Raw genomic sequence first — 22,650 nt, 5'->3', positions numbered from 1 at the left:
CTATATTCAAGAGGGTATGCATTTCTTACAAGTAATTTTTTATTTATTCAATCTCTATCTGATCCATTGAGAACTGGATATTAATTGCAGGTTAGCATTCCCAGGTCAATGGAGTTTTCCACTTGAAAATGATATTTAACTTGTAAAAAGTTTAAGTTGGCTCATTTGAACTTGACAAAATAAGTCAAGAACCCGTTTCATTCTCGAGCAAATCTTTAGCTTAAAAAGTAGACTGAAAACCCATGAATCAATCCGTACTTTTCTGAAATTTCCCCCTGCCCGTCGTTGCTGGGACGCTGCAGCTTCTCAACGAGGTAATTGTTTTTGTTGTACTGCCATTTGTTAAAGTAACCAGCAGGTGTCGTCAAAGCGTTATTTTAGGCCCCGGCTGTCGGCAACGTGTGCTGTACAGTAGGACAGCTGAGCTTTATTTTGCCTCCCAGCCGTGACACCACTGTAGTGCAGTTGGACCTGACGTCTAACATCCACAGCATCACACACTCAACCAACCAACCGGTCACGGCGGCTTTGCACGTGAGTGTCACGAGCAGGTAAGAAGCCGGCGAGATTTTTGAAAGTAATTTCTGTATTTTATATGTATTAAAAGACAAACTGCTGTCGTAGGCGGATGGGGGAATGTTCTGACCAAGGTAACTGGTCCTGCTAAATGATTGTTGGGCTGTCCGGGGTTGGCTCTGCTCTGCACTTTGGGCCAGACGCTGGAAGTTGTCGCGCAGACTGGGAGCCACTGAGCTGCGCCAGACTGAAGAGCTAAGCTAACGAGGCTAAATTAGCAGACATGAAGAAGCCACATCCATCTCTCCCTCCCTCCTCCCTCCCTCTACAGGGAACCAGATCACTTGTCCGCTATGTATACGTCTCTGCCGGGTAACCCTGTCTCTCCCTTTGACCGAGATTTCTTCTTTTGCTGTATTAAACAGAAATGGGTCTGTTTCATCTCTTTTCTTCTGTGCCAGGAGCTGTCATGTTCAATATATTTTAAAGAACAAGCTAGCTGGGAGGTGCATAAGTTAAATACTTAAAAAACAATTTGTGCCCGAGGGTGTTTTTTCTTTCACATAACTTTTGTAAATGCAAATGAGGCACCTGATGTTCTGCTGTTGTGGTTTCATGCAGGCAGAGCTGGTAAAAGATGTGAACACTAGAGGACTCGGTAAAGTATTTGCTCCATGATGGATTTCCAGTTTTTGCTTTTTCCTCACACTTAAATGTTTCACATCATAAAACTGTTGATATTGGACAGAGATGACCTTAGCAAAAATTAAATGCAGTTGTATCTTTTTTTTTTTTTAATTAGGGATAAATACTATCTGCAGCAACTCTCTACCACCACCATGTTTGACGATTGGTGATGATTTAGTTGTAGAAATGTTAGTTTTGTACCACCTTCCAAAAAGTTTCACTTTTGTCCTGTCAGTCTAAAGAATTGTTTTCCCAGAGTATTTTGGGATAATCTCAGATGTTTTCTTTCTTTTTTTTTTAAATGGCAAATTTGAGCTGAACCTTTATGTTCTGCTTCTGTTGTGACCTCCAAGGTGAGTTGTAAAGTTACCCTTGGAGTAACTTTGTCAAGCTGGCCAGTGGTCACTAAAGAACGTTCACCAATGATCCATGTTTTTTTCTCTTTGGACAATGGTGCCTTATGAGGCTTGGAGTCCCATTTCCTTAGAATTGGCTATGTAACTTTTTTCAGACTGATGGAGATCAATAGAGTGTGTGTCATCCCATGTTATTGAATTCTTAGATCAAGGTGTGATGTATTGCTTTCTGAGATGATGCTTTACTTCATGCAGTCAGACAGGTTCTTTTTAAGTATTTTCATAATTGCAACAGACTGGCAATAATCAGACCCGGTTTGTGAAATTAAACAAAAACAATTGTTAATCAAACTGATTTTATGATTAGATAATTGGTTTTTCACCTGAGCCAGTCTGGTCTGAATAGCTTTTTTTCTTTTTTTTTTTTTTTTTACTTAATCAGCATCTGATACTAAAAAAATCTATCAGCTGAAACATTTAAGTGTAACAAAAATATTTAACAGAATAAATCTTTGAGGGGGGCATATTTTTTCACATCACCGTACAATGCTTTGTACCGTGGACTGTACAGTAACAAGTAACAGTATTATTGGTTCACACTGACATTGTGATAGTTATATGAATCCCATTAGCCCTACTCTAAATTTGCATTTCTTTATAAATGTAATGTACATTAAAGGGGTGAATGCTGCAAGTCAGTGACTCAATGCAATTAGCTAGATTGCCTTAGACAGAAATCTTTTTTGCTAATTTAAATCATAAACTGATCTTGACTGTGTACTGCTTGAGGACTTGGATCAAAAGGAATGCATCATTGACTTTGAATCTGACTGGTTGGATTGAATTGATTGTGCTGTGAATTGAGCGTTATAGTAACGAACTGAATTGGACTGAATTTGGTTTTGTAAGATGTCAATGATTGTTTTAGCAAGTACACCAAAATTCACCTTTCTAGTGCAGAAAGGTGAACTAGAAAGGATGGAACGTTTACAATCCATCCTGGAGTGGTTGATAATATCACCTTCTGGGTCAAATTCTGAGTACTTGTAACCCATTCCTGAAAGGTGCATGATGCTTGTTGCCACTGTTGAACACATCTAGGTGCACCATGGGTAGGTTTCCAGTCAAAGGGGAACACTAATACTGAAGCAAAATTTAGAGTGGCCATTTAACTTTCTCTTGTGTTTTTGGATGATGGAAGGAAGCCAGTGTACCCCTAGAGAACCGTAACCTAACTCTGAACTCCATGCAGAAAGATTCCTGTTCTGATTTGAACCAACAACCTCCGTGCTGTGAGGATGGGTTGCCGTCCTTGGGTTAGTCTCAGAATAAAATTCTTCACGGTACAAACAATTACTTTCAGCCCAACGAAAACCATGGTCCTCTCTCTCATTAGTGAATTATGTCTGACCATGTTGAGATTGTGGTTGTCCGTATTTGGTCTGGTGATCAAGGTAAAGTTCTTTAAATCTCCTTCAGCTTGATAAGATGCTTCTGTAATGTCTGATGTGTAATTTCTCATTGTAGAGCCGAGAGACTTAAAACACTCATTTATGCTAGAGTCAAGTGGAGATCTCCACAGTGAATATGCACATCTAGACATCTTACTGGAAGAAATGACCGTGAGATTTCTTGAATGAGGGAGTCATTAAGTGTGACACCATGTAATTGACAAGCTTGCTTTCTTTCTTTGTTTACTGTCATTTATGAAACTAACAGCAGGCTCTGCAGTCTTTCCTCCTTTTAAATTAATGATGCCTTTCCATAGACTCAATATACTGTATAGTTGAGAAGTCTGTTTTCTTGACCCCTTTTCTTCTTTGCTTCCACCACTTGAGATACAAATTTACAGTAGCCAGCCATTATTGTATTCCAAACACTCATTTTTGATATGAATATTCCACACAATGAAATTGCAATGACATTATACTTATTTGTTGTGCAACCCTACGAATCACGTATTGCATTGAAACTGTCGAAATCTGCTGTCTTTGAGGTAGCTGCATGACAAAAAGTGCGTCAATTTGTTGCGTTCTCCTCTCCTTCTCGACATCAGGCCAAACTACTTCGCACAAAGCTCTGTTGTGTGATTGGTCAGAAGTTTGTGGGCACATTTTATGAGAAATGCGTTCAGACAGCTTTATTTCGCTTCAACCTGTCCACTATTCCACCATCTAGTTTTTGTATACGCAGATGTCATGAATACTTTTGAGGAGTGTTTATCAGACAGGGTGAGGAATTATGTACATTTGTACAATTTCTCACAAAATGCCTAGCCTGGTGAAAACCAGCACCTAGTTCAACGCTTTGTGTTGTACAGAAGGTCTGGACCTTCGGTTATTGAGAAACGGTTGATTGCTGGAGGCATGGACTCTGTTGAAGTTGGCGATTGCTAATGCTTGTCCATGACATGTCATGCTAAGCTACGCTAGGAAGCATAACAAAACCTGCACGCTCTGTAAACAAAACGATGGGGAGTAGGGCTATGACATCTTTGCTAACAATAAAGCGTCTTAGACATTCCTCTTGTTCTAACATTAACTGCTCAATATTTAGAAGCGTGAACAACTCGGACTGAATGACTTTGTTCACTCCTTCCAATGCCATTGCCAAAATACAACCCTGTAAAGCCAGACTACAATTCTACAATAGAAATCTAGCTCAGCGGGAGGACAGGGCAGTGAAGAAAGATGAGAATTGTGTAGGATATTAACCCTGGCTATTTTGGCCAGGCTACAAAATAGCTTGAGATGGTCAAATGGATAAAAAGTCTAGGATGGAAATTGCTAAGTTGATTTTTGACTACATTGTGGCACTCTCTTCATGACAATGTTAAGCAAACCAAAGAATACAGGTACTGAGTGGGAGGATGGTCCCCAGGTGGACTGCGCTGTGAATGAAAGGTGTGTGCGCCAATACAAATGCCTGCATATGTGACCAGGAGTCGGCCATTAGGCTGAAGTGTGGGAGAGAAGTGAAAATGGATAAGTGAGATAAATACACAATAAACCTGAAAGCAAACCTGTTGGATGCAACCAAACATTTGATATTTAAGGTTCATTTTCTAACAGGACACTGACTCTAATCATGGACGCTCACAGATGCTCTCTGTCCAATCAATCTGAACGAGGCTGAGCGACATTGCAAAGAAGAATGGTGATAAATCTCAGTCTGTAAGACGGGCTAAGAACAAACTATGTTTTTATTTGTTGAGAAAAGTAAAATTCCTTCTATTTCATAATTTTGAGCTGCATTATGTTGGGATATCAAATAAAATCCAAATAAAATACATTCAAGCTTGGGGTTTTTCATAAGGCATTGTTGAAGGCTTTAAATGCTCTTTTAATCTTAATACACAGTAAATTAAGAAATTCATGGATTAAGGGCTAGCAGTTAGCGTTTCGCCTGCAGCCTTATGTGGTACTTTACAATAACGCTTCGTTGTAGTTATGTTCACACGGGCCGATACAGGTTAGAGTCTTAGATTAATACAGCTTTCCCACATTAACAGTATTGTGTTGTATTGATGTTGGGAATTGTGTTTGGGATCTCCATAGGAACAGAAAAAAAAAAACTGGGTCACACTTGTATGAAATGTCTGCAGGTCGTCACGATGGCTTGTGATTCCACAGGGATCCTATTAAAAAAAAGCCTCATATTAGCACCCCAGCAACGCTCTCTAATTATTTTCATCATATCTTTTTAAGAGGGGGATGTCAACTGTTGGTAAAACAACCTCAGCACTTGATCATTAATTCTCCAGCCTTCGGGTGTGTGCTGTTTTTTTTTTAACCAGAACTTTAGCGTGTTGCCATGAATCCCAGGATGTTCAAATATTTCCACTTGGTAGTTTTTTTTCTCACATGTGTAAAAGTCCAGAATGCACATATATTCTGCCTAAAGGAGATTTGGGAAGTGAATGATTATTGCAGTCCCTTATATTTTAGCCATAGCATAAAATGACTAACGCAAGGGTAAAGGGGGTGAGGGAATCAACCGGATTATCAACAAGGTAAGTTGCGGAGAAACTCGGCAGGCAGGCGGTGTGTATTCTTAGCTCTAGTAACGTCTGCCAGGTTGAGCCGTTCAAAGTACACACACTTTGGAAAAAGTGCTTCTCAGAGCCAGACTTCTGTGTCCGTCTGCGTCTTTGTTCTTATTAGTGTGTGTGTGTGCGCGCGCGTACCTGACTCTCTGTGTGTGTGTGCGTGTGTGTGTGTGTGTGTGTGTGTGTGTGTGTTTACCGGGTGTGTGTGTTCTTTTGCCCTTTGCCAATTAGCGGCTTCTCACCTCCTGAGGCAAGAGGCGGAGTGTGTGTTTGTCGGAGGAGACGAGACTTGATGGAGCTTGTCTGCTGCTGACGGATCAGCTGGAATCTGAACTCCACTCTCCCGCTTTTGCTTTCACACACACACACACACACACACACACACACACACAAGAGCCTCGTCTGTCTGCAAGTCCATGTGACACGGCGAAATGCGACAGTATTGTGTTGGTGGAACTAAGGCGCTAGACGGGTAAAGACCAGTGGCAGTCTGCACTGGTGTGTGTGTGCGTGTGTGTTGGATCCACAAATATATGGGCTCTTTACCGACAAAGTGTTTGTAAAATTGTGAAAGTGTAAAAAAGAAAACGCAACATATGGACAAAACAGAAGAACTACTGCCTGGTCTGTCCAGATGTAGCACAATGCACACACGTTCATATTTTGTCTTTATGTAATTACCCTTAAAATTTATATATTTTCTAGCAGAAAATATGTACAGATTTTCTCTCTTTGCTCTACGTTATCTCGCTTTAATTCTCCCCATCACAACTGAACTTCTTTAGAACCAGCTTGGTACCGTGTGTAATTTGGCAACCCTTTAAGAAAATCTGTTTGAATTGTTGTATATCTTTTCAAAAGCACTGCAGGCTAGATTTTCCTTTTGTTTCCAAAGAAAGGAAAACATTTTTACATCTCTACTGTTTTTTTTTTTGTTTGTTTGTTTTTTTTTTACTTTTAGGATATTGGCCAGAGCTAATCATCTGGCTGAGTTCTGACTGAATACATCCAAGATATTGTGCTAGTCATACAGAAGATCAAACCGCTGAAGAAAACCTTCAGTTTTAACCCCAGTTGGAACACCATGATAAGTGCCAATTTGCCCAAACTGTATTTTTCAGCTGTACCCTGCAGACACTGCAGCATCGGGGAGTATTTCCGTCCCATCAGAAAAGTCAGCTCAGTCAGAACGGGCTTCCATATATATAATATATATACACATATACCACAAAAAATATATAAATATGTTTATTTATATATTTTTTTGTGGTTCTCGGCCTCTTTTTTGCTGCTGTTCTTCTCGTCTCTATTGGTTACCTGCAAGCAGTAGGGGTGGAGCGGCTCACAAAATCCATGGTTTGGTTCAGGTCATGGATTCAGGATCAGCTTTCAGTCAGGTATACATTTTTACTTCCCATTTAATAGGCTTATCAGGGTGATGTGGCGGCAGAGGGGTTAAGCACAACCCACATATGGAGGTCTTAATCCTCGACGCAGCGTTGCAGGTTCGATTCCAGGCCTGGTGACTCCTGCCACATGTCTTCCCCCTTCTCATTACCCACTTTCCTCTCAATTCACTATCAAATAAAGATCACTAAAGCCAATAAAACCTTAAAAGAAATAACAAAAATTAGACTTATTACCATAACAGACTTTGGGAGATTACCTTTGAGGATGAAGCTCCTCCCCAGAGCTGCAGCTTCCAAGAGCAGCCCCCACCTTCAACTCACCCACTCAGCTCCTTCAGACTAGCCAGCAGCAATTAGCAAACATCTATTGGAACTGCGCATCTGCTGAGCTCATTTTACGAGCTACTCAGTGAAACGCTGGTAAAAATGTTGTTAAAGGGTTATTAGAGGAGCCATGTTGTGACGACTTCCTGAAGACGGCGTTCCAAAAAAAAGCAGTTTTTGAAGAGACAGAGGCCCAATTTCAATGCGTTAAATTACAAAGTCAAATTTCTTTCAAGTCGCATTTAATATATACAGCATATATAATTACTGAAGTTAACATCATTTCTTGCTTATGCTATAAAATGATAGTGCCCCTTTAAAAATTAACAGACTTTGGCACTATGCAATTGTGAGTCATTTGTAAAGACACAATTTCTTGTGAGTCTTTAGATTTTTTGTGCAGTGAATAGGGAAACCGTCTTTTGAAAGGTCTTGGCAAAAAGACCATTAAAGCCATTAGCATTACGTTTTATTCTGTCACAAATCAAAGACAGAATAATGTCTTATTCTTAGTACAGTCTTTAAAATCCTATTGTTTAATGTACAAAGACTAAGTGTGCACTATTTCCAGGCTATATTTTTATTCTCAACTTTCCTGTGATTCTTAGCAAAAAAAAAAAAAAAAGTCTCCTGAAGCTTCAACCTGTAAACTTGAACGCTTAACTTTGCCTCAGTTCTGGCTTTTGCCCCCTGACTTTTCACCGACAGGCTGCCCCCTGCAGTGCACTGCTTGCAGTCCCATTTTGTGAATGTGTTGCAGAGCGGCAGAGAGGCTGCACCGAGCCTGCCATCCTCTCTGTGATCGGAAGGAATCGTTCAAAACTCTGGTGGTTTGTTTGTGCACCAATCAGTGTGAGCTCGTCTCACCAGCGCTACTGGGCCTGGATCTGTTTGGGCCAACGTAGGATCCTCAGTGTGTTAAAATCTAGTAAAAATACCATAGTGGTATGAAATTATTGTTGCATGAAACTGTATGACATGACCAAATTGTTTAAACAATTGTTCCCATGTTATTTCTATTTTATCACAATTTGGATTTTCATAAATGAATATCGCAACACTCACGGTGTTGGTGTTGCGATATTGTGCCCAAATGTACAAAGACATTTAGTTGCAGTTTTCAAGTACCGTATTCTCCGCACTATAAGGCGAACCTTCAATGAATGGCCTATTATAAAACTTTTTTCATATATAAACTTTATTCATCCCCAGTCATTGTTTCACTCACGGTGTTGGTGTTGCGACATTGTGCCCAACTGCTTTCTGGGTAACACAGACCAACCGACACGCTGCAGTCTGTCTCTCTTCCCCTGCCCCTGTCCCCCTGGCTATAAATGTATTCATCCATCCATCCATCCATTTTCTTCCGCTTATCCGGGGTCGGGTCGCGGGGGCAGCAGCTTCAGAAGGGAGGCCCAGACTTCCCTCTCCCCAGCCACTTCTTCCAGCTCCTCCGGGGGAATCCCAAGGCGTTCCCAGGCCAGCCGAGAGACGTAATCCCTCCAGCGTGTCCTGGGTCTTCCCCGAGGCCTCCTCCCGGTGGGACGTGCCCGGAACACCTCACCATGGAGGCGTCCAGGAGGCATCCTTACCAGATGCCCGAGCCACCTCAACTGGCTCCTCTCGACGTGGAGGAGCAGCGGCTCTACTCTGAGTCCCTCCCGGATGACCGAGCTTCTCACCCTATCTCTAAGGGAGAGCCCAGCCACCCTGTGGAGGAAACTCATTTCAGCCGCTTGTACCCGTGATCTCGTTCTTTCGGTCATGACCCAAAGCTCATGACCATAGATGAGGGTGGGAACGTAGATCGACCGGTAAATCGAGAGCTTCGCTTTTTGGCTCAGCTCTCTCTTCACCACGACGGACCGGTACAGCGCCCGCTTCACAGTAGACGCTGCCCCAATCCGCCTGTCGATCTCCCGTTCCCCTCTTCCCTCATTCGTGAACAAGATCCCCAGATACTTAAACTCCTCCACTTGAGGCAGGACGACCCCCCTGGCCCGGAGAAGGCACTCTACCCTTTTCCGGCTCAAGACCATGGCCTCGGATTTGGAGGCACTGAGCCTCATCCCGGCCGCTTCACACTCGGCTGCGAACCGCTCCAGTGAGAGCTGCAGATCACGTTCCGATGAAGCCAACAGGACCACATCATCCGCAAAAAGCAGAGATGCGATCCTAAGGCCACCAAAACGGATCCCCTCAACACCTCGGCTGCGCCTAGAAATTCTGTCCATAAAAGTAATGAACAGAATCGGTGACAAAGGGCAGCCTTGGCGGAGTCCAACTCTCACCGGAAACGAGCCCAACTTACTGCCGGCAATACGGACCAGACTCTGACACCGGTCATACAGGGACCTGACAGCCCGTATCAAAGGGCCCGGTACCCCATACTCCCGGTATAAATGTATTATCAAACTTTATTAACAAACAAGCTTTCTGACAACTATCCCAGCATGCACCGCGCACTTCTTCTACGGGGGAAAATAAAGGCTGCTGCTTATATTATTACATAATAATATTGTGTAATATATTATCCTTATATTAGACGCCTCATGGACCGCTCTCGCCTATTGTCGCTGACGAGATTTAGGGCGGCCATCTTGGAGCGGTACTCCACTCAGCGTTATGTGTTTAGCAGCACAATGACGTATCAGCGCATTTAATCGATCATAACACGCTTTTTTGTTACTGGAAACCATATTCAAACATCTATCAAAGCTACATTTATAAACAATTGTATTTAAGTATGTTTTTAATATAGTTCAGCATATTTAAATATGCTTAGTGGCTATAACAATAGAATAGGAATGGAATGTTCTGATATTGATGTATGATGAGCATATTAAAAAGCACACAGCCGTTTATAATTATTTAATAAATTATTTAGTAATATCAATACATATTTATATAACTATACAAACACAAATAATGATTAATAACAGAATAAATAATGATTAATACTGAATAATATATACTGGATACATGTTTATATGTATGTATGTATGCATATACATACATATAGATAAATATATATCCTTTTTTTTTCAGCCGATGAGTTCTAGCTTCAGCAGCACCCCTCCCGACCCCACTAAGGAACAGTGGTGCAAGAAAATGGATGGATGGATGGAGTTCTAGCTTCAGAGATTCAGCAGCTGAGATTGAGTCCGATGTGAGATTAATCCGTGCTGCAGTGAATCTGTCTCTCTTTATAGATTCTCTCTCTTCTTCCTCACATCGTGTCTTTAGGAAACTTTCAAAACAAAAACGGAAGATTTGGGATATATCTTACTAGTGAAAGAATTGCATATAAATAATGGTCTTTACCACCTGTGTAAACTTTGCTGGTGAATGTTATAACACATAATATAAGTTTTATAATATATGTTATATTATTTCATTTCTAATATAGGCTCTTGTGTCAGATAATCTTAAGTCAATGTTGGAGAATAATAATTTTTTTTAGATTTACGGAATCTGTTAGCCTTCATAGCGGGGCTGGTATTACACCAAGCACTGTAGCTGACAATTAGCTGGTATCTCGCCGGTGGATATAAATACAGTAAAATATTCTAATCACAATATATACACAATATATCCATCTTACTTGTGAAATGTTGTTTCACAAGTAATAGTCCACCAGCAGAAGATGCCTCATCTTCTGCTGTTTTGATTGAGCAAAGTAGGAGGGAGGACCGCTCCAAGATGACCGCCGTATTTCCTGCGCCAGAGCAGCCAATGCGGGATCTACTCTTGTATTATGTCTATGGCCATATATAAGGCGCACCGGATTATAAGGTGCACTGTCGGCATTTGAGGAAATTGAAGGCTTTTAGGTGCGCCTTATAGTGCAGAAAATACGGTAAACTTGCTTCTAAGGGAATATTTGGATTTCTGTCCAAACTTTCGTCTGCGGTATTTTTACCAACTTTTTTTTTACATGAAATAAATATTTTTCATCAACTTTCAAGAAAGAGAAACCGCTTTCAGATACTTTCTGCATAAACACCAAATCTTAAGTATTTTTGTCTAGTTTCTAGTTTGAATACAATAGTTTAGAAATAAGACGAAACTAACTTGCAATTAATTTTTCAGCAAAATAGCAGCTTGTTTTCAGTCAACAATTCAAAATCGAAAAATACCATTGATCCCAATTTTAACTTACAGTAATTCAAATTCTTCAAAGCATTATTGTAGATGGTGATGGCTGTTGGCATTGAAATCTTGAATATAGATAAGAAGCATTCGTTACACTGGCAGACATTTTCTCTCGTTATAAGTGAAATTATTTGCCAGTGGAAGTAGGATTTTTTTCATCAATATTAAGAAATTATTGATTTAAAGCAAACTACTATACCTTGCTGAAAAGTTATTTGTATGTGTATTGCAGTGTATCCCATTTCACAGAGGAAAATATTAATTCTTTGGGATTAGAATTTATTGAACATTTTCTTTTGAATATCAATAACTATTTAATTTGTAACAGTCATGATACTAAGTATGTACCACATAATAAAATATAATCCCACCCCCCAAAAAAAATATGTTAAAGTAAAAACTATGCAGTGCAAACTCCAACATGACAATAAGACAAAATGAAGCTCTTAAAATGTACATTTCAGTGCAGCATGATTAGGAATTATTAATAAGAGCTTTGTTACATGCCAGGTTTTAGACATCTATACAGTAATGTTTTATAAGACGAGTAGCAGAAAAATAAACGGAGTTGGCAGGATGAAGTCTGCGCATTGGCACACCAGGTCCAGTATGAATCAGTAAACGTGGCTCCAGATTTACATTAATTCAGAGGAAAATATGGCGCCCAGACAATGAGTCTGACCTGAGAGAGTGCCTTAAGCTGCTTCAGAAACAAACACATTGAGTTGTTTGTGGCGGCTTGTAAAACGCATGGTTATGTTTGGAAACTGAAGCGCAGTCAGAGCCGGTAAATGATTAGAGCAAAATGTGACTCAGTGTTATATGAAACACTTGCTGAAAAACTTTGATATTTAAAAAAAAAAAAGTCAAAATTAAAAAAAGATTGGATAATGAAAAAATGTGTTGAATAAATAGATAAGTGCAGATGATTATTATAACAGCAGCCCTGAGCTAGTTAAATAAACCTGTGCAGAAACGTAACTAAGATGCATAATTTTTCAATCTGCAAATGTCTAGCGATGAGATTCAGATTTTTAGGGTCACAAGTCGATTCAGAAATAATTTTTTATTCAGAAACCAACATTTCTATTCACACGGTTCTGTTTAAACTATTATGAGACTGACACGAGGAAAAGACAGAGTAAGGATCCATTCTGTATCAAATTTAATCAGTTTACATTTAAAGAAAAATAAATTTGTGAATATAATTTCATGACTTAAATTTCTAATATTAGCTATATAGAGTTAATTTGCAAATACAGTAGTGCGTTTAAAACATCCAACTTGAATGCATTTTAAGATTGTAGACCATTTTGAATTGATTCAGAATTCTTACGACTTTTTTTCTGTATAGTAGTTTTCTACAAATTAATAAAGTTAATATTTGAACTTAACAGTTTAATAAGGAAAAATTAAATTTTGTGTCCATGCTTAAAACCCTTCAGTTAAACTGTCCTGCTTTTTGTCCAATCTGGCATCCAGCGTTCTGCCGTTCCTCCTCCAGAACTGCAGTTCGCTCCATAGACATCAGTTTCTCTCTCAACAGTTTCTGACTTTCCAGTGGACTAAACACACTTTATCAGGGACATATTTTCTCCCTCATTCTCTCTCTCTCTGCCTCTCTCTCTTTCTCCCTCATTCCCTCCCCCTCTCTCTCGTTCTCTCTGCACGCTGATTCTCAGTCATGACTCATCACTGTGCTGAGTCATGAAAACTCTGAGCCTGCTACAGCTGACATTGGCCAAGAAATGGAACAAACCAAAGTGCTGGCAGCACCAATGTTTAAACATTTGTAAGTCATATTTTTGTACAGATTAGTATGTAAAAATATTTTTTTTTAGTTTTCAGTTGTCAACAGAAATGTCAAGTTTTTGAATAATGAATTCATGAGGATACAGAATGAAGATGTAAGATTCCAGAATAATATCCAGTAGAATGTTTAAGTCTGGCCTTGTATCCTAGATGAGATTTGCTAGATTAAAATGGTAAAATCCTGGATTAATAATTTTGTTTGAGCTCTTTCTGAAATGATATACTGATTCATCTGCTTGTCTCTATCTCTCCATCAAGGTGATGTCCTCCATTGGTACATACTAGGTATACAAGATTCTGATATTTTTTTCTACCATTGTTGCCATTTGCACATTCATCAAAATTCTATTTTAATTTCAGCATAAATGTCATCAGTTTTACTAGTAGTATGGTTACTTGTGATATTTGTCTCTCACCAGCAAACTCATAATTTCTCTATTTGCAACCTGAACACACAAAGAACCTCAGCGCTCACAGCATACAGTCCTTACACTCCTTACATAATACTTAAATACATAAACTTCCAGTAAAACGCAGGAAAAAAGCCGATTTGCCTTGACTGGCATGTGATCCTGATGGAACACACTTGACAGATATTTGCTCTCGTCGTTTATGTTCTCTTAACGAATCCACTTCCCACAACTCACAGCTCCTTAAGCTCTATAGAAGAGCTCCTCAGCATTGGGTAAATGTTTCCACAGTTCCCACGCTGATTAGAGGCAGTCCAGAAAGCGCAGTGCTACGTCGGTGATTAAGTAGATAAGAAGCCCTGCGAAGAAAAGTGCTGAAGACAGCAGTTTCATCAGGTCTTCCTCTTCAAATGCGCGTCATTGAAGACGTTTAAGCTGTTTTGTCAAACAGTAGCTTCATTTGCTGCTGATGTGATTTTAATCCGGTTTGCTCTTGTTTGCATAGTTTAATTTAACCACGGAGTCTAAGTAGTAGTTAAATAATTCAGTGGCATCCTTGCATGGGAGAAAGGACTGTTGAGTGAGACCCAGACACGTTTCATGCGTGTTCTGTTAGCCTGAATAGTCTCCTCCTCTGTGGCTTTTTAGTTTTACTGATGAAAGATTTACACAATCTCTTGCAAACCAAATTTTGTTGGAATCTTTAAATTATAGTTTTACATGTGAAAGCGTGCCATGAGGGGCTTTTTGAGATTCTTCCAAGATGTTTGTCTGTAAGACAGAGTGGATACCACGCCGTACTGGGGCCCCTGCAGAGAGAGAGAGAAAAAACCAAAAAAACAGATGACATTTTTCCTTAGACATTTTGAGATTAAACTTGGAAACTATCTAGAAAAAACAGAACATTTTTGAGTGTGAAAAGTAAAGAAAATGCGAGAATTTTTTTTTTTGGGGGGTGGAATTTCTGAGTTTGAAAATGTGAAAATCTCAGAAATGTTTGGGGAAAAAAAGTTTAAAATTTCAGTTTTAAAAATTCAAAAATGTTTGGCTTTTGAAACTGAAATTTCACGTTTTTCTAGAAAAATATCTGAGCCTTTCTACAAATTTGCAACTTTTGAAACCTCCAAGTTTTTTTTCTTGAAAATTAATGACATTAATCTCAAAATTTGAGTTTCAAGTTAAAAATGTTTTTCTTTTGGAAATTTTTTGTCAAAAGTTGAAATTTCTAAACTCAGAAATTTCCAAGTTTTTTCTATCAAATTTAGAACTTTTCAAATTCCGACAATTTGTGGGAAAATTTCAGAGTTTTTTGGGGGGCTGAAATTCACTCCTTTTTATGCTGCTGTGTGGTCATTTGGTAGATACGCCACAGAAGCCAATTTCTACACACACACTTCATCTACTGTACTCCTGGCTTTAAAGCAGCAGTGTGTGTTCGTCTTTTCGACCGTACTCTGAACTTCAAATTATTATTCCCCCACACTTAAAATTGTCCGGCTTTCAGTTCTCTTTGTGCTAATCACAGCTCCAGCCCTCCTTTGTTTAAGTGCATGGCTGTCAAGCAGACCTCTAGCTAAAGGCTGAGATGTTAACAGGCTGTGGTGTCTACATTATTGATGCAGACTGCGACTAGGCTGTGCTTTGCCATAGGCTACAACTAAAAAAAAAAAAAAAAAGAATAAAGAATTGGTGTGAACTCTGGCTGAACTCGAAGGGAATATAGCTAAAGAGAACTTGCAGATAAGGAGCCTCCCCCCCGATTGCATGCTAACATCGAAGCGCCTTGTACCAGAAGTTGAGACAACACGGCCTAATTGTTGTGACACGTCGGGTTTACTGCAGCGTTTTAATGAGCCCGGGTCCCCGGGGCGACGCTGGGATGATTAAATTTAGCATTTAGGCTGCTAAAGTTTCGAACGCCCCTCTTTAGACAGGGACTTCGCTGCTATGGAGAAATATCATTTACTCTACCAAGATTGATAGAGTAAATGAAAAGCAGATTTTTTTTATTTGCCATAATTTAAGAGACGGAGGAAGTGTGTGACAAAGTAATTCTGAGGCTGCTCAGTTCCACTCCGATGAAAACAACTGGTGTTGGAGGAGGATGAAGATGGCGATCAATGCCTTTTCCCAGATTCATGAGGACCAAAGCACAAACTCTGGTCTGCCTAAAAACCTTGGTCTGGGTTTGGTTGAAGTGAACCGCTTGGTGTTCACACACATATTTGAACGGCACCAAACACCGCTCCACAGCAAGAAGTGGACTGCAGTGCAGGGCATTCCGGGTAAATGCAACCAAAACAAATGCGTGAGTCTAGCTAGCTGGAAAAATGACTCGTGATCCTTCACCAAAGTCAAAAGAGAAATCCTGCAATCACTAAAATCTGCCTCTGGGAATGTCACAGTGATGAATTTGCTCATGATAGGCATGATGCAAACATACATGCATCATTGTTTTTGGAGGAAGAAATCTAGATGGACTTTTTGATTGAGAAATGATTATGAGTTGGGAGGCTAGAATGCATTTATAACTTGATTATTATTGTAAAATGCTGCATATTATGTTTTTGCCATTAAACCCTGCAACTCTTCTGCAGGTATTCAGGAACTCTTGATGACTTTGTGCTACACTGTCATGCTCTGTATTTACTTGCATGCTTTCACTGTAATTTACTCACCGGTTTGCTTTGGTTCTTTTATCCTCGTTTCTTTCTGTTCCTCAGGTTCACTGTTAAACTTTCTACACAGCGGATTTTTTTTCTGCACTCTTCCTTATGATCATTTATGCATTTAGTCATTGGTTATTTATATATACACTCCTTGAATAGTAATCAGATGGAGATGTTATACTTTTTTTTTCTACAGATGGTTGCGAGGTCAGAATTAAGACGGGCTGCAAAGAGGAATTCTGATGAGACAAGTTTGTATGAATTGTGTTGAGGGAACTGTGTAAATGTATATTTATTTAATTCTCACTTTCACCAAGAAGTTTTTTTTTCCTTCTGGAAGAAACTTGCAGACCTCCTCAAACTTGTACTGCTGATGCCTCAGAAATGGAAATTAGTGGAGGACGTCTTTCTGCCCTCAGGACACGAGCAAGCTTTTTAAATTAGGGGGGGAAAAATCAGCTTGTTGGCACGCCTTACTGCATCCCACACACCCTCGTTTCAGTGAAGGATGTAAGGTTAAGACAAAGCACTTCAATCATCTAACCACACTGAGCATTGTGTTGTCACACACAGAAGGGAGAGTTGATGTAAAGCCCTAAGCTCATGATGATAAGCCGAGTGGGAAGGTGGGAACCCAAAGATGCATTTGGGAGTCTGTCTAGTTTGTGTTGGATGTCTTCGGCTGTTATTATTGTCTTTCTAAAGATAATCACAATGTTAAATATTTCTTTGACATTAAAAGACGGAGGCAGAGAATGCCCAGAATGTGCATGAGAAGCTAAATTTGGCATGCTTACAAGTTTCTTATTTTGTTCTGCTTTCCTGTTCTGCTTGGGCTACGCACTACTTTTAGTTTGCCTGAAGGCAACTGAATATATTTGGTCAATATCATGTTTGAATTGTACCTGGTAACACAGTATTTGTGGGAATACAGGGCATAACCTCCTCCATATAGCTAAAATTTGTACTTGGGACATGCTCTAAAAATGCCTATAGCTGCTCATTTTAATAGACCCCACACCAAATACAACATAATACAATTATAGTTAAAACTGTCAAATTTTTCAAAAAATATTTGGAGGTATGTTCCGTAGAAGAATCTGCGAATAAGTGAACGCTGAACCATAGATGGTGTGTATCCACTTGTGTATCCACTGTACACAAGTATACAAGTTAATGTGAAACACCCTGTAGAAAAAAATTAATTTGACATACAGTCAATTGTTTTAAATATCTCAAGTCAAATTAAGTTCAACATCAGGCCATTTCGAAATGCTTCACATGATAGAAACATAACACAACAACCAATTATGAAACAAGCAACAAACATTACATTTTGTCATCATAGTCATCAAAAATCATCACCATAAAATGCACATAAAATATACTAATGCATGTTTGTGGTTATTTTTCCAGTTCTCTGGAAGTTTGTTCCAGATTTGTTGAATGCTGGATGCAGAGCAGAACTAGAACCAGAACCAGAAGCCCTGAGAGATCTAAAAGGTTGATTCAGCAACAGCAGATCTTAAACGTTTTGTGATGCTAAACCGTTCAGTGATTTATAAACTAGCAACAGTATTTTAAAGTCTATTCCCTCAGTAGAAGGACTCTAGAATGGGGTGATCTGCTTTGTCTTCCTGGTTTTAGTCAGAACACCAGCAGCAGCTTCTGGATCAGCTGCAGCTGGAGGGTTGATTTTTATGCAGACCTGTGAAGATGCTGTTGCAGTAATTACTGTAGCTAAAGATAAACACATGGATGAATTTCTTTAGATCTCGCTGAGACATTAGTCCTCTAATCCTAGAAATGTTCTTCAGGAGATAGAAGGCCGACTTTGTCTTTATGTGTCTCTTCTGAAAATCTGCTAATTTCACTGGTTATTATTTCACTCATTACAAGACACTTTTTCCTTTGATTTACAGTAAGTGAATTAATCTGCCAGTGAAGCAAGACGTTCTTCATCAATAATAAGAAATTACTGACTTAAAAGAAGCTCCTAATTCTTGATGAAAAGTCTCTTGTAAGTTAGTTTTGTCTTATTTCAAGTGAACTAAGATATTTGCACAAAATCTTTGACTTTATTTATTTTTTTCAGTGTGTGGATGGTCATTACACGATTTCACAGAAATACAAGCTTTTTTAAAGTAAGCTAACAAATACTGACTCAGTTTGTTGTTCAAGCTGATTGTCACAGAAGAATTAACAGTATCCAGTCAGGAACCTTCATCATCAGTGGGATTGAGATGGTTTATATGACCAGCTGATTTTAATAATCCCCTTGGTAGATGATCATTCTGACAGACTCATGTTCACCCTGAAGGACTTCCATCTTATCTGATAAACACGACCCCTGAAGACTAAAACTCATGTGAAGATGAAGACAACCAAGATCAGTGAGTGTTCAGAGTTTCAATTGGTTCAGTTTGTGTGACTCAGAGTTTATTTATTTGTTTATTCCCTCAGAAATGATAAAAACCGCTGTGAATGACAAAGCTCAAGCAAATTACAAGGACAGTTATTGTTCTCTAATCGACTGTTCCACAGTTATCTATGTTTATCTTCCTGTTTGAAGTTTTTCACCAGATTGGTTTCTGTGCTTGTTCTCCACATGTAAATGCTATGTTTTGCTCTCTTTACCTCAGCTGGTTGCAGATGTGCATTTGACTGAGAAATACGTACAAGTTCAATGTAGCTACACAGGAAGGGTGAGAATACTGGAGCAACTTTTCTTTTCTTGGCTGCAGAGCTGTGTGATTTCTATTTTCCATATTTCCCGCTGGTATGGATTGGAATAATGTTGATGGCTTAAGCTGTACTGCAAGCGCCGGCATAATGGAGCAAACTGGTGGGAAGGAGCTCATCATAAGTCTGCCTGGCGATCATTCTTGGCATTAGTGGTGGATGATGCAGCAGTTCTGCAGCTTGTGACAGGATATATCGTTTATAACAACTTGGCTCGAAATCGTTGCGGCTTATTGATCAAATCTGCTAGCTCTAGTCTGCCCTGGCCCTCTTTTCACAATCTGCTTCTATGTGTTTTAAGTTTTTCCAATTGATTTGGAAATCCACATATGTGGATTTCCAAATGTGAACCGATGTTTTGCTTCAGACATGGAGAAAACATCTTAACACCATTGAAATTATTAAAAACTCCCAAATAAAGAGAAATACACATGAACTGTGATAATTTGACCTGAAGCTTATGTTCTGTCAACAGAGGCATGTTCTCCACTGATGGTAGGTTTGAGACTGGTCTTGAGCATTTTTATTAATTTTTTTGGTCTTGGGCTTCCTTCTGTACAAAATGTAAATAAAATGCAGTGGGTTCAGTTTTAGCAGTTGTAGGATTTTTCTCGTCTTTAGCAAAAGACCATAAACCATTTCTCATGCGTTTATTTTGGTTGCATTTACCCAGAATGCCCCCCATCGTGGTCCGCTTCCTGCTTTGAGAGCGCTCTCCGCTTATGCTCTAGAACCGCACCAGAGTTCACATCACCAGAGTTCACATCAACCGAGACCAAGAGTTCGCCTTTTTCGTTCCGGATCAGAGTTGGAATACACATTCACACCTCCTTTAACAAACCAAACTTTCTAGGTAAACGATTAAGAGTTTGATTGAAGCAGACTAAACAGTGCTGGTGTGAATTCATCCTAAAATATGTACTGACCCGCCATATGGCCTGAGGACCAGGATTAGGAACCACAGTTCTAAAAGTTACCAATGATAATCTAGGACATCATTTCATCTACTGCTAGTTTGAGAGTTTCTGAAGGTCTCTGACCTCTGCCAGTTATTTCATACCAAAACTGTCACTAAGGAAACTAGAATAAACTAGAATTTCAAAAGACAAAGAAGGAAATACTTATTGAATAAATACATAAAAAGGTCAGAATAGGATGATATGATTTTGCTAATTAAACTCTATCTGAACTTTTGGTATCATTTAGTTCAGTATTACGGTTCTTTCAACAAGGAAGCAGAAGTTAGAGCAGACAAAACTCTTCACACGAACCTCTTGACTTCATCTTTTCATAGCATAATGTGCCCAGACAGAAATGCCTGAATATTTATTTTTTTATTAAACCTCTTCAATACAAAAATCATCTCAAGGCCCTTTCCAAATTGAGAAAAGTTAAATATCAGTCCGAGCAAATGTGTTCCACTGTATTTAACTTGTCACTCAAATTCTGATTGTAAAACAAACAAATACAAGTTAAGGCATGTAAATTTAACAATTTCCATCCATTGTTAAAATGTTGTGTATCGCACAAAAAAAGGAAACACTTTGTGTTGGTATTTTTATAATGTGAAAGCTGTTATGATGCTCAACGAAGTTGAAAATGAGATAAAGCAATCAAAATTTGCATGTAATGTCTGATGCTATTAAAAACAAAGGAAGCTGCATGGTGGTGCTCTGGTTCTTTATGGCAGGCAGGGTTCTGGGATTAAATCCCAGAGGTGTCTCCACACATGGCGGGTCAGTCTGTAAACGAGTTAACCTGAATTAAACTGACCGGACTTAAATTATGGAGTGAAGTTATTTCATGCATTTGATTTGCAATTAGATTCCATGTGATAAACAATTAATTTCTTGCAGACTTCCTGAGCGATTAAAAATAACCTACCTGTTACTAGGCAGCTGCACTGAATTTAGTGTGCATGTGAGATTTTGTCTGCTTGTGCTGTGTAATGACTCAGTGAGTGTGGGTTGGTGTAGGCTCATGTAGGTTTTTGTTTTGTGAATGTGAGCTAATGCAGGATACTGCAGGTCACGGAGGCTACTGGAAGTCAGTTGAGGTTGCAGGTTGGTGTGTGGTGTGTGTGTGTGTGTGTGTGTGTGTGTGTGTGTGTGTGTGTGTGTGTGTGAGAGAGACGAGAGAGAGAGAGAGAGAGAAAAAGAGAGATGCCACGAGAGAGACTGCGGTGAAGCTAATAGCCATGTAGCCTTTGCCAAGATCTTTAAGGAAGTTTTTTTGGATCTAAATCCAGTTTAGGCGACTGAAAGTCTTTGTGAATACCTAGAGAAACCTCTAACTCTGTCTACTGTCTGTCAATTTTATGTGTTTGTTTCTTGCTTTTAATTTTGTTATTCTGTATCTTTTCTTAGACCAAAATTCTTAGAGCTAATAAAATGAAGTGCATACAGTACATAGTGCTTTACTTGACGATGTGAATGTGAATGCCTAGCTTCTGGACCCAGGGAAAAACTTTGATCCTACCATCCACGTTTTGATGTTTCTTTGACATGCACAACGTATATAAGCATTGTTAGGACATCTTAAAAACTCTATGAAGGAACTGACATTTTGTAAGGGGTGTTCCCTCTGTCCCTCTTCCACAAAGTAGAAATGGCTAAGGAAAGGTTTGAGGAGCAAAACAGCAGGTTTGAAGAGTTAAAAGATTCTCCAAATTTCCCCACATGTTAAATCCAACTGAGCATCTCAGGGATAAGTTTAAAAAACTACCTCACAGGCTTTCAGAAACTCTTGCCAGCATCTTGGTGCCAGAGACCACAGGGGATCTTTAGGGGTCTGATGGAGGTTGGAGCTTGGTGCTGGGGGAGCCTCCCTGTTGCTGCCAGTCCCTCAATTTTAATGTTATGCCTGATTATGTACATTGTGCACATTTCACATAGAATTGTTTCGGTGCAGGCCACTTCAATATCTTCACAATTGCGTTTTTATGCAAATGTTCAACGTCTTTAAAGTCAAACACACACTTTCCAATGTTAAATCTTTATCAACAATATTCTTTATGAACTCACACCCAGAGATTTCTCCTCCACAGAACAATGACCCAACTCAGGGAGTCTAAAAAAGGAGCCAAGTGGGTTACCCTTTTTAAACATGCAGTAACAGGGGAACCTGTTTGGAAGGCTATCAAATGAAGACGCAGCAAAGACTTCTTAATTAGCAGATATTATAAACCAGTTGTGTTCAGCAGTCTTCTCCAGTCTTGTATGTTCTGCTTCCTAATTTACAGCACTTTTAAAAAGTATTCACCCCTTTGGATGTTTAACCCTTTTTTTCTACAAATCAGCAGGAAAAATGTTCAAGTAAGGTTGATTTTTATGAACAAAAGAGCTTGGTGTTATGACAACACTTCTGTCATTGCAGCAACAGCATTTATTTGTCAGCACTGTTTGTTTTCTTCAGAGATAGAGACGGTAAAGGATATTTCTATTCTACTCTAAATGCCCCACTTGGATAATCATGTTCTGACATAGAATTTCCATTTCCACTGCCAGCATATTTCCAACATTA

At 39.4% G+C, this 22,650-nt stretch overlaps 1 protein-coding gene across 2 annotated transcripts in view; it reads left to right on the top strand.

Annotated features, from left to right (window-relative positions):
• Positions 1 to 426: 426 nt before the first annotated feature.
• ldlrad4b (low density lipoprotein receptor class A domain containing 4b) overlaps positions 427 to 22,650 on the top strand; it is a 245,941-nt gene continuing 223,717 nt past the window's right edge. For both annotated transcript variants that reach the window (XM_008411107.2, XM_017305324.1), the window contains exon 1: positions 427 to 551. The gene's annotated coding sequence lies outside the window, so the exon portion shown is untranslated. The remainder of the gene's footprint in view (positions 552 to 22,650) is intronic.

This window comes from Poecilia reticulata, linkage group LG6 (assembly GCF_000633615.1).
Source record: "Poecilia reticulata strain Guanapo linkage group LG6, Guppy_female_1.0+MT, whole genome shotgun sequence".
NCBI classification, from domain to species: domain Eukaryota; kingdom Metazoa; phylum Chordata; class Actinopteri; order Cyprinodontiformes; family Poeciliidae; genus Poecilia; species Poecilia reticulata.
The sequence above is the reverse complement of the archived record's forward strand: the minus strand, read 5'-3'. Positions and strand labels throughout refer to the sequence as shown.